The 13141-nt window shown below is 48.1% G+C and overlaps 1 non-coding gene across 1 annotated transcript; it reads right to left on the reverse strand.

Annotated features, from left to right (window-relative positions):
* Window positions 1-2135: 2135 nt before the first annotated feature.
* Window positions 2136-2208, reverse strand: TRNAR-CCU (transfer RNA arginine (anticodon CCU)). The gene has a single exon. It is a non-coding gene; the product is annotated as a tRNA-Arg (tRNA).
* Window positions 2209-13141: the final 10933 nt, after the last annotated feature.

A 13141-nucleotide genomic window follows, 5' to 3' on the forward strand; every position in this document is an offset into this window, starting at 1 on the left:
CCCGTTGCCAGGGGCAACCGCCGTCCAATGAAACTGCGTATGGTCCGGCGACACACACACACAGACAGACAGACAGATTCGCGATTTTATATATATATAGATTTTACTTAAATCTATTTAATTATAAAACCTTAATATTATACATTCCCTCTCTCTCTCTCATACGATACGTATTATGGTGTTCTACACTCACCAATGACAGTAGTATCTTGAGACTTGACTCCAGTAATGACGACGACGACGACAATGACGATGACAATGACGACGATGACAGACCTGTGCAGTTCGATGAATGTGATGATGAATGATGATGATGATGGTGTTACTGCACAGGTATAATGAGGCCTTTAAATCAGTTTGAAAAATCCGCGATGCACTGAGGCCGCGAAACTTGAACCGCGAAGTGGCGAGGGATTACTAGTACAGTGAAACCTTGGATTGCGAGCATAATTCGTTCCTGAAACGTGCTCGTAATCCAAAGCACTCGTATATCAAAGCGAACTTCCCCATAAGACAAAATGGAAACTCTAGACGATTCGTTTCACAACCCAAAAAAAATTCATACAAAAATTATTCGTTACAAAATACTGATAGGTTTTTCCCATTTTTTTGGCAACAAAACTGACACCTTTTGCAAGGAATCATGCTTACATTAACCTTGCAAAAGGTGTCAGTTTTGTTGCCAGAAAAAAAAAGGGGAAAAAAACCTATTAGTATATTTTGGTACGGGCAAAGGAGGTCCCATGATGACATTACAAAATACTGTACCTTTTTTAAAATTTTTATTTAAATGTAATATAAAGTAATCAAATGTATCCATTAAATGTAATCGTGGAGATGAGAGAGAGGAGATGAGTGGAGGAGAAGGATGGTGATTGTGTAGGACTACTTTCACTGTCACTAACGGAACCACTGCCATCGCTGAGCTCACTGGGATCTGTTTGTGCGACTTTAACAATGAAATTTCTCCTATTGCAAGACCTCGCTGGTTGATCAATATATTTGTTTTAATTGCTTATCTTGCAAAACACTCGAGACCAAGTTAATCACAATCCAGGGTTTCACTGCACGTAGGCCTCGGCAAGGTAAGGTAAAAGTTAAAAGGTAAAAAATTAACCCGTAAAACAAAGTTTTTCACTATAAATCCTTTATATGCGTGGCATCGGTTTTATTTTATTATTCATTTCAGTTTTTCTTGAGTAAGAGTTTAATTTTTATCACATTGGTATTTTAAATTAAATATAAGGAAAGTCGTATATAAGGATTATAAGGTTTTCAGTTTTTGTATGATTGTTTATATTGTACTTTTTTGTTGTTTTCTTGAATAATTTTCTGTGTTTAGGAAAAATATACGATTGTGTTAGTGAAAATTTTTTTTCCTAAAAAGTGGAAAATTTTGGAAGAAATGTTTCACGAAAATAAATTGTCACGCACAACGAGTCTGTGTGCAAAATATCAGCTCGATTGGATCACGGGAAGTGGGTTAAAAAACGACCGAAAGATTTGCACGGTCGTAAGTGCGCAAGCAAGTAAGCAAGCGAACTTAATATAAAGGATTTAATAATAATAGAAATGGATATGTATTTTCCCCTTTTATTCTCAATGTTGATAATTGTCACCAAAGTACACTGTTTAAAACTCTTATTCTTAGGTTTTTTCGGTAAAGTCACGTAGGTAAAACATTAAAATTAATAAAAGTAAAAAAAAGTAAAATTTTACTTTTATAAATTTTAATGTTTTACCTACGTGAATTTACCGAAAAAAACCTAAGAATATGAATCCTTGCAGTCACGAAAGCTTCAAATCTAGAATGTTTAAAGCTTTCTTGATTAGAAGCTTTGGTGACTTCAGGAATCCATACTCTTTGGTTCTTTCGGTAAATTCACGTAGGTGTAAAATAAAATAAATCACGACGTTTCGGGCTCAACACAAGCGTCTATCATCAACACAAGCATCCATCATCATCATCTGATGATGGACACTATACCGACGTAACTTTACCGAAAGAACCAAAGAGTATAACTGAACACTGTTTTAAAACTCTCTTCTATAGGCACAGCGCCATTTTGGCTTTTCATTATCAGATTCGTTAACTTGGCATTTTGATTTTACAAAATGAACAGCTTTTTCTCAGCAACCCCAGGTGGGACTCGAACCCACAATCCCTGGCTTAGGAGGCCAGTGCCTTATCCATTAGGCCACTGGGGCTACATGTAGCATGATGAAAACCTGGCTTATGTACAGACTTCTTAAATAAACTCACAATAAAAAAATATATGTTTTTCCCCTTTCGTCCCCTCTGTTTTATTCATGTTGATAATTGTTTTTTTCCTAAAAAGTGGAAAATTTTGGAATTTTTTTTTCACGAAAATAAATTGTCACGCACAACGAGTCTGTGTGCAAAATGTCAGCTCGATTGGATCACGGGAAGTGGGTTAAAAAACGACCGAAAGATTTGCACGGTCATAAGCGCGCAAGCAAGTGAACTTAATATAAAGGATTTTAAAATACGAAATTTTCTTTGAGATTTGAAGCTTTCGTAACTGCAAGGATTCATACTCTTAGGTTTTTTCGGTAAAGTCACGTAGGAAAAAAATAAGAAAAATATTATAATAAATGAAAAATAACTAAATTACATCACAATTGAGTTATTTTTCGTTTATTATAATTTTATAACTTTTCTTACCTACGTAGTTTTACCGAAAAAAACCTAAGAGTATATCAATTATCTGTATACCGATTAAATCTAGTTAAGTTTTATCTGTATATGGATAACACGTAGTTTAGCTGTATCTGTATATCGATAAACAATATCGTGTTTTCATGTTATCTGTATATAGATAACGAATTAGTTAAGTTGAATATGTATTTATAAAAACATGTCAATGATGGTTTTACCTTTCCTCTACTTTGCGTGGCGGTGACGCTGGTTCTGCCGAGTTGTTGAACTCAGCAGCAGCAGCAGAAGGAGCAGTGCAGATGGAGGGTGGCATGTGATGTCGATCTGAATATCACTTCTATTTACGATGGAGATGTGTCACGACGACCCTATCATCGTAAGTCGAAAATATCGTAAGTCGAAGATGGCCTCTAGCCTAGCCAGGAGTCTTACAGGGTGGTGGTAATCTAGCAAAACAGAGCAAGTTACAGTAGCGTACTGTATAGACTATATCCTGTGTGTGTTTATTAATTACAAGACTGTATTGCACAGTAACATTTAAAGTAAAAAAAAACCAAGGTAAATTATTAACCTACCTATATGAACTGCAAATTAATATGAAGTTTGTTCAGGAAACAATCCTATCTGCTCGAAAAATAAACTTTTAGCATGCATTGAACGTATCGTATCATGGTAACATTGAAATGAAATCGCTAAAGCTACGTATCATAGTGTAGTGTATACTGTATAGTGTAGTGTATAGTGTAGTGTATAGTGTAGTGTATAGCGTAGTGTATAGTAATAGTGTAGTGTAGAGTTTAGTGTAGTGTGTAGTGTAGTGTATAGCGTAGTGTATAGTAATAGTGTAGTGTATAGTAATAGTGTAGTGTGTAGTGTAGTGTATATTAGTGTGTAGTAGTAAATACAATCGCTCAAGCTACGTATCATAGTGTAGTGTATACTGTATAGTGTAGTGTATATTAGTGTGTAGTGTATAGTGTAGCGTATAGTGTAGTGTATAGTGTAGTGTATAGTAATAGTGTAGTGTATAGTTTAGCGTGTAGTGTATAGTGTAGTGTATATTAGTGTGTAGTAGTAAATAAAATCGCTCAAGCTACGTATCATAAATGCATTCACCGTGGCCAATTACAGCCAACGTTAGTTGAGCGTGGACAATTCGACCCAAGCCGAAACATAACATTTCCAAAAGAATGTTTTAAAATATATATTTTTTAGTTTTAATGATAGAATATAGTGTTGTCATAAGTATGACGTAAGTATACCAAGTTTGCAGTCGATGCCACATTGGGAAGTGGGTTAAAATTGACTTTCAAGATTTGAGGATACAACAACGACAACAACAACAACGTGTAAAATTGGAATCATCGAGAGTATCTATATGAACAAAGCGCTCTACCTACAGCATGTACCGCTATACACCTTGTGCACGTGTAGTAGTACCCCAGTAATTACCCTGTAATCGGATTATTAGTATGGGGTAAGGGTAAAAGTAGGCTCATTGTTTTTCTTACTCTTAAGTTTTTTTCGGTAAAGTCACGTAGGTTAAATAAGAAAAATAAAATAATAATACGTGAAAATAAGTCGATGTATTTTTATTTTATTATAATGTTTTTTATTTTTTTTACCGACGCGATTTTACCGAAAAACAACCCGCTAAGAGTATGAACCCTTGCAGTCACGAAAACTTCAAATCTAGAATCGCTGCTTTTCCCTTTAACCTCCACCTTGCCGAGGCCTACACGCACACACTCACCCCCCACTCGCTCGCTCACTCACCCACACAGCAGGAGGATGAGGTGGAGGTGGTGGTGATGAGAGGCTTGCCTGGTGAGGTGTCAGTCCCAGCACCACAGCAATGGTGGAGCAGCAGTTGCCCAGCAAGAACCCAGCCAGCACCCAGCAGCTTGACTGCAGCAGCGTCTGTGTCCAGGGCTCCGTGTCGACTCAGCCCTGTTGACTCAACACGCCCCTTGCCAAGGGCTGGCTCGACTCTGGCGAATAGTCGATGGTTCCCGCTGAGCTGTGCGGATTTAAGTTTCACAATCATGGAATGCGTTGCGCAATACCCACGTCTAGAGTCAACATCGCGTAGGGTAGACTCTATCTACTGCTGGGTGAGGAGGAGGGGTACAGGGGGGTGCGGGGGGTGCAGGGGGGGCAGTGTTGAGTCTATGGTGCAGTGTTGAGTCTATGGTGCAGTGCTGAGTCTGTGGGCACGTGTTGAGTCTATGGGCAGTGTTGAGTCTATGTGTAATGTTGAGTCTATGGGTAGTGTTGAGTATATGGTGCAGTGCTGAGTCTGTGGGCACGTGTTGAGTCTATGGGCAGTGTTGAGTCTATGGACACGTCAGTTTAACACGTAGGCTTTCGCGACCAATGTTATTCATAATCAACGATTTTTGGGTTTAGATCGCGTTGAGTCTATGGACAGTGTTGAGTCTATGGTGCAGTGTTGAGTCTATGGACACGTATTGAGTCTATGGACAGTGTTGAGTCTATGGTGCAGTGCTGAGTCTGTGGGCACGTGTTGAGTCTATGGGCAGTGTTGAGTCTATGGTGCAGTGTTGAGTCTATGGGCACGTGTTGAGTCTATGGGCACGTGTTGAGTCTATGGTGCAGTGCTGAGTCTATGGGCAGTGTAGAGTCTATGGGTAACAGTGTTGAGTCTATGGTGCAGTGTTGAGTATGGGTAGCAGTGTTGAGTCTATGGGTAACAGTGTTGAGTCTATGGGCACGTGTTGAGTCTATGGACAGTGTTGAGTCTATGGTGCAGTGTTGAGTCTATGGGCAGTGTTGAGTCTATGGGCAGTGTTGAGTCTATGGGCAGTGTTGAGTCTATGGGCAGTGCTGAGTCTATGGGCAGTGTTGAGTCTATGGGCAGTGTTGAGTCTATGGGCAGTGTTGAGTCTATGGCAGTGTTGAGTCTATGGTGCAGTGTTGAGTCTATGGGCAGTGTTGAGTCTATGGGCAGTGTTGAGTCTATGGGCAGTGTTGAGTCTATAGTGCAGTGTTGAGTGTATGGGCAGTGTTGAGTTTATGGTGCAATCACTGCAGGCCAAGTGCCAGTATCATGACCAACTCGGGCATTGAAGTTGCCCAACAAGATGACTCTATCCCGAGGGGCCACTTTAGCTAACACCTGTGACAGGTCATAGAAGGCATCTGACTCATCGGCCTTGCCTGCATCCCTCCACGGATGTTCGTCTTCAGTGGGGGCATAAGTAACCACGACCACCACTCCTCGCCTCTGGTTGATGGGAAGGCGAGCCCACAGTAGCCTGGGGCTTACAGCTTCCCACACCTCACCACCACGCTCCCGCAACCCCTTGTTTTGTTCAGAAGAGCCAGACCCTGTTGTTTGGCAGTCTCATGCCCCGAGAAGAGGACTGTCCACCCCTCATGGTGGCAGGAGCCTGAGCCGGTCCACCGGACCTCCTGAATACCACAGAGATCCAGGCGGTACTGGTCCAGCTCCCGATAGAGGGGTGGCATACTCTCCTCCGCAGTGAGCGTTCGAACATTCCACGTGGCCACCCGCAGTGGTTTTTTATTGTTTCTGGAGGAGCCCCGAGGGTAAGGATTCAGTCTCCTGGCTCCGCCAAATGGGGTTTGGCCAGTAGACGTCATAAGTGCCTGTCCCCACGGCTCCTCCGGGACAAGCTGAATTAGATATTTTGCAGGTCGCTTTGTGGTCATGAATTGAAGGTGGAGAGATTACCAGCCCCTCACACCTGACCAGAGCCCCCATTTGGCCGCTGCGGTGTTTACAAGCGCCATGAGGGGAATGGCGAATTTAAGTTGGCCCTCCCCCCACGGCACTGCCCATCACAGCGTTGCTGTCCGGCACGAACGAGGTAGGGGGTTGTTTTGCCGGACAACAACAATCGCCATTCGCCACTAAGTGGCGGTGACTTCACCACGACGCTTGTGCCAGGCCATGTGCACCTTGAGGCCACGTGAAGTGTCGAATGCCCGCTGGCAGGAGGTCACGGGGCAGACCCAGGTGCCACGGGTCGACTGACCAAGATGACTGAGATGACTGGCTGATGCGCCACCTGTGCCCCCTACTGTGCCAACTTGCTGTGCTTTAGCCACCCGGCGCTCCGCTCGTTGTTGTGAGCGTCGCTCCTCTGCCCTCCGTTGTTGTTGGAGGGCGACTGCCTCCAACTGCCCAGTAGAGTCCTTCACGAGCCTCCTCCACAGAGGCCGATCTTGACACTGCTGGTACCAGTCATCGGCAAGTCCACTCAGCTCCACGTCCTCCTGTACCACATCACTCCATCTCTTCTCTAGCCCGTGCCGTGCCCGTTTAGCCCCCTCGATCCGGCCGAACAAAAGCTGTTTAGGCATGTGGCTGGGCATGCGGGCTACATGACCCAGCCAACACAGCCTTGCCTGCCGGAGGAGCTCACCGATGGGACTTTGCCCAGATCTTTCAAGGATTTGTGAGCTCCTCACACAATCCAGCCTGGTTAAACTCAGGATGGATCGTAGGCAGGCCAGCCTAAATGTTTCCAACCGGCGAAGATGCTCCATTAGGGGGGTCCAACTTTCGCAAGCGTAGAGAAGGGAGGGAATGACTGTGGCCGAGAAGACCTGAAGCTTCGTGCGGAGCGACAGACCAGGTAGCTTCCACACAGCGTTACGCAACCGATGAAAAGATATTGCCGCTCGACTGATTCGGAGTGAGACCTCTGCTGATAAACTGGAGCCGGTCATAAGCACACTGCCCAGGTATGGGAAACTCTCCACTCTCTCCACAACTGCCCCATCACCAATTGGGAGTTGTGGGGGTGGAGTGTCCGATGGTACAAAATACCCAGGCAGGTGCTTAGTTTTGGTGGGGCTGATGGTAAGGCCCCACCTCTTAGTGGCACGCTCCAGTCTCAGCAGCAGCGTCTCCAACTCCTCTTCTGAATGAGCAGCTATTACCAAATCATCGGCATACATAACGTGGTTGACCAATAGGGAGCCATCCCTTGATCGCACCCGGGCATCGATCAGCCTCCCATTATATCTGTACCAAATGGAAATTCCCCCGGTACAGCTATTGAAGGCTTCACGAACTACGCGGTCAAAATAGATGTTAAATAATGTGGGAGCCAGAGGACATCCCTGTCGCACCCCAAGGTGTACAGGGAAAGGCTCCGACTCCCGGCCACGTAGTTTTACCCGGGCCCGCTCACCATCATGAAGGTCCTTAATGATCGTGAGCAGAGGGTCAGGGACTCCGAAAGCACGAAGAACAACCCAGAGCCCAGTCCTACTGATGGTATCATAGGCCTTGACCAGGTCAATAAAGCAGAGATGTAGGTCTTTTTGGAATTCCCTACACCTCTGCTGTAGCAGACGGACAGAAAAAATGCCATCTGTGCAGGACCGCCCTTTCCTGAAACCGCATTGGGGCTCCGCAAGCCTCTCCTCAGCGTGCCTAGCAAGGCGATGTTGAATAATCCTTGCCAGGACCTTTCCCGGCACACTGAGGAGTGAGATGCCCCTGTAGTTGTTACAGTCTATGCGGTCCCCCTTCTTAAAGAGGGGGACCACCAGGGCATCCTTCCAATCTTGCGGAACCCGTCCAGTGGTCCAGACTGTTGTTATGATGTCATATAGGGCAGTCTGTGCACAAACGCCACCCTCCCTCAGCATTTCGCTTGGGAGATCATCTCTGCCCGGTGCCTTTCCTGGTCTCAGACTCCGGATCGCCTTCAGTACTTCCTCAACAGACGGCACCTCAGCCAGCCACTCACAGGGGGTGACCTCTTCCAATATTTGAGGCACGGCAGCCTCAGCAGGGTTATCCCCACTTTGTGCCATGATGTCTTCCTGGCTGAGGGATTTCCCCTTCCCCAGGACCTCACAGAAATGCTCAGCAAATCTGCAAACCTGTTCCTGAGGGTCGGAGATTGGATCACCGTTTTCTCACCTAATGATGGTAATAGGTGTGGCACTGCAGGTTACTTTTTTGATGGAGTTAAGTAGTGATTTGTGATCGCGGGCCACTGAGGCAGACTCTATCTCCTCAGCAACCCGCGACCACCACCCATTCATCCAGGACAAAGATCCCCCGTATAGCCTGAACAGACTGTAGGGGCAAGTGCTGTTAGCGAGCACCTATGAAGGCCGGAACGGTACACGAGGGGGTGGGTGGCCAGCACCACGCCCGACCGCCTTTGTCTCCCTAGTGGCGATGTTTACACACCGCACCAGGTACTCATTTAAGGCTGAGTCGACCTAGGGGAGGCCCAGGACCGGTTCAGATAATCGTCACTGGTGTTAGCCGTGAGCGGGAATCGAACCCGGGTCGCCAGGTTCATAGCGCAGCGCGCTAACCGCTACACTACCGCTCCCCATCACACACACTCACACGCACTTTCACGTACTCACACACATTCACACATTCACACACACACGCGTGCACACGCAGGAGCTGACAGGGATGCTGCCCCGGGAGACGCTGCCACACCGGTGCAGCATGAAGGACTGTAGGGGCAAATGCTGTTAGCGAGCACCTATAAAGGCCGGCACAGCACACGAGGGGGTGGGTGGCCAACTCCACGCCCGGCCGCCTCCCTAGTGACGATGTTCACTACACACTGCACCAGGTACTCATTTGAGCCTGAGTCGACCTAGGGGAGGCCCAGGACCGGTTCAGATTATCGTCACCGGTGTTTGCCGGCGAGCGCGAATCGAACCCGGATCGCCAGGTTCGTAGCGCTACCCGCTACACTTCGCACACTCGTATACACACGCATCGCCACGAGCTGCGATGCTACAGTCTACATTATAGACTGCCAGTACACTCACCAAATTTAATAACCAGGCTACAGTCTACATTGTAAACTGCCAGTACACTCACTCCGATTAAGAACCAAGCCCCGACCCGTGGGGGGATATAAGGTGGGTTCCTGGGAGGGACCGGGGTCGCTGCATTCTACAAGCTGGAAGCTCTACGTCTCAAGCTGGAAGGTCTACGTCCTACGAGGCATCATCAACACGTGGTCGCAGACCCGAGTGAGAGGGTAGCTGTAACTCCTCTGTATAGTGTAGTTCGCTAGGTGGTCAACACCCACGGCTGTATCTGGTGAAGGGGCAGTTACCCCTTTGTGTTACGTGTTACAAATACATGTGTTGCCTCTAAAAGGAACGTCTGCGACTCAGCTGGAACCCACTACACTATTATAGAGTCCGTAGATACTACGGCAGTCAGTAGAAACTACTGTAGCATCACTATATACTAATATAGAGTCAGAAGATGCTACTATAGAGTTAGTAGTTACTACTATAGAGTCGGTAGATACTACTATAGAGTCAGTAGATACTACTGTAGGGTCAATAGATACTAATATACAGTCAGTAGATACTACTGTAGAGACAGATACTATTGGAGAGCCGGATACTACTATAGTCACTAGATACTTCTCACTCTATTGTATGTAGGGTGTGTAGGTATATATGCCTACGGAGGGGTAAAACACATTTTTGAGGGGGTGGGGGGGGGGAGGTCGACAATTTTCGGAAACCTTTTAGATCAACTATTTACCTACCCGCCACTTTCTATTCCTTTTTAATTCAGGACTTCTTCAAGCCTCTTTACATTTTGTTGATGGGCAAATAGTCAAATGGAACGCCGGCCTTTCACAATAGCTTAGTACTTGTGTAATAAAAATGTTCAGGAGGACTTGGACGCCGGGGTTGGAGGCACACTTATTTATTCCATACCAGGTACAATACAGACCGGGACGTACAGCACTGGAAGGGGTGTCGGCCCCTTCACCCGTCTAACTGGGGAGTCACGCTCTAGGCTACACCTAGCCTACCTCTAGGTCCTCCACTATCGGGCTAGGGGAGGCTAGCTAACCCAGCCCTGGTTAAGCTGGGATTACGGCGCCCGGAGTCCCCAGACCGGCTCTGACAAGAGCATCGGCTCTGGCTCTCAGGGCCACGCCACTGGGTTCGGTCCTGGTCGGCCCTGAAAAGGGCAGCGATCCAGGGGAGTCCCAGGGCCTATCTAGCAGATCTTCCTTCTTCACTGGTTTAAGCTTAATACACACTGCTCCCAAGCCCTCCGGCTCACCCCCTTATATACCAACTCCCCCGCTGAGGGGTGGGGCCGCGGGGGATCCCAGCTCCGTATCAGCCCCCCAGGCTGACCAGTGCGGACGTCGCTGTGAGCACCTCCCCGTGCACAGACATAGCCACGCCCAGTGTGTTTGTTTACCGTCCGACACAACTGTATAACACCCCCTCCGTAACACCCCTACACTTGTGTAATGTGAGGTTACACCTGGATGATAAATGGGTTACACCGAGATGATAATGATTGGCTCTGCCGGCCTCAGCCCACAACCAATGGGGAGTCGAGTTAGGGGCGTGGTCCTGGGGCCAAAGAGTGGGCTCTGGAAGGTTCCAGGGATGTGGCTGAGGATTGGCTGCGAGGCATCACGTGGGCCAGGGATTGAAAGGGGGAGAGACGGACAGCACGTGGTCAGAGCTTGGAGGAACGAAGGTGGAAGCCACGTGGCTGGTGCGGACGTCCGGAGCCTGCCACGTGGCGGGCTGCGGCAGTCTCTCTCTCTCTCTCCCTCTCTCTCACGTTGTCTGCCAACAGCGTGAAGGAGCTATAGAGCAGAGGAACATAGTGAGAAGCTGTGAAAGAAACTTAATAAAAAATACTGAATTCCAGGAGTTGTCTCAACGACCTTTATTACGCTTGTGTATGTATATGTTATGTTTTTAAGACAAGTTATGAAATATATTTTTCCCCCGGGCAATGCCGGATACTACCCGCTAGTAGACAAATTTAGAGATCCTTAGATTCACACACGTGTATCCATCTTTATTAACAATAAACACAATGCAATTCAGAAGAATGAAGCCGATTAAATGTGAACTCAACTTCGCTGGCAATTGCCAGATCGGTAGACCACCGAGGATGTCATGGAAACAAAACATGCCAATTCACATAGTTGTCAACCGCTTATCAGTGTCTACCTTATCACAGACCGATTCAGACCTTATTGGTCACCGTGCGTCTCTCTGTCCCTGTGCTCAAGTGGATTTTTCAAGGGGTCCTCCGGTTTATCTCTCCAAAATCAATGTCACGCTTTTAGACTCTTTGGCTACCGTGGAGTTTCACGTGATAAGGACGAGCCACTTCGTTAAGCTATCACGTGTGTTCAGGTTCCTAGTGAAAACAATCTACGTGAAGATATTTTAATAACATGGTAACAAAGACAAAAGATCCCCACTTCCTTGTAGCCTTAACAGACTGTTGGGGGGCGAGCGCTTTTTGCGAGCACCTACGAAGGCCGGCACTGTGGCACGCGCGGGGATGGGTGGCCAGCACCACGCCCGGCTGCCTTTGTCTCACCTAGTCGTGACGTTTACACACTGCACCAGGTCCTCATTTGAGGCCAAGGGAAGGCGCCGGGACTGGCTCAGATAAATCACCACCGGTGTTGGCCAAGAGCGGGAATCGAACTCGGATCGCCGGATTCATATCGCAGCGCTAAACTCGACACGACCGCTCCCCACAAACTCACTCACACACTCGCTCACTCACTCACAAAGACCCCCCGAATAGCCTTAACAGACTGTTGAGGTAAGTGCTGTTGGCAAGCACCCATAAAGGCCAGCACGGCACACGAGGGGAAGGGTGACCGACACCACGCCCGGCTGCCTTTGTCTCCCCTATGGCGATGTTCACGACACACCGCACCAGGTCCTCATTTGAGGACGAGTCGACCTAGGGGATGCCCAGGACTGGTTCAGATAATCGTCACTGACGGTGTTGTTGGCCACGAGATGGAATCGAACCCAGGTTGCCGGGATCGTAACGCAGCATCGTGCCGACCACCCTCCCTCCTCACCCCCTCCTCCTCCCTCCCTCACCAACTCCTGGGCCTCCCACCTGCATCCCGTCGCCCACCTTGATCTTCTCTGGCGACTGGGCCAACGTCCCTCGCTGGCCGTTGCAAACTTTCCCTCTCCACCCCCCCACCGCTCTGACCCCCCCCACCACCGCTTCCTCCTCTCTCTGCCCGCCCGCCCCCGCTACCGCCCCTCCCCCCAAGCCCCTCTCTTTCCCGTCTCGTCCTCTCCGTGATCTCTCGTCCCCTATGTACGTATTCTCCGTTCAACCGCACTCCCTCTGCCCTCGATGCGGCCACCTCCCACTCCCACAAGAGTCTCTCCGCCGACCGCCTCTGCCTCGCGTCGACGCCTCTCTGCCTCCCGGCCTCCCTCTCCCCCCACGACTCTCTGCTCTCCCCCCGCCCTCCCGGTCTGCCCCGTCCGTCTCCCTCTGGGACTTGCGCTGGTCTAGCTGTATCCAGTCTTGTCCTGACGATGAACTGCCTCAGGGTCCCTCGATTGCACGGAATCCCCTCCTCTCCTCTCCCTCTGCCGCCGCTCTCCATCACAGCGCTCCGGTTGTACGACTCCTCCGGACACCACTGG

This window comes from Lethenteron reissneri, unplaced genomic scaffold (assembly GCF_015708825.2).
Source record: "Lethenteron reissneri isolate LAM-NWPU_2019-01 unplaced genomic scaffold, ASM1570882v1 scaffold_1461, whole genome shotgun sequence".
Classification (NCBI taxonomy): Eukaryota; Metazoa; Chordata; class Hyperoartia; order Petromyzontiformes; family Petromyzontidae; genus Lethenteron; species Lethenteron reissneri.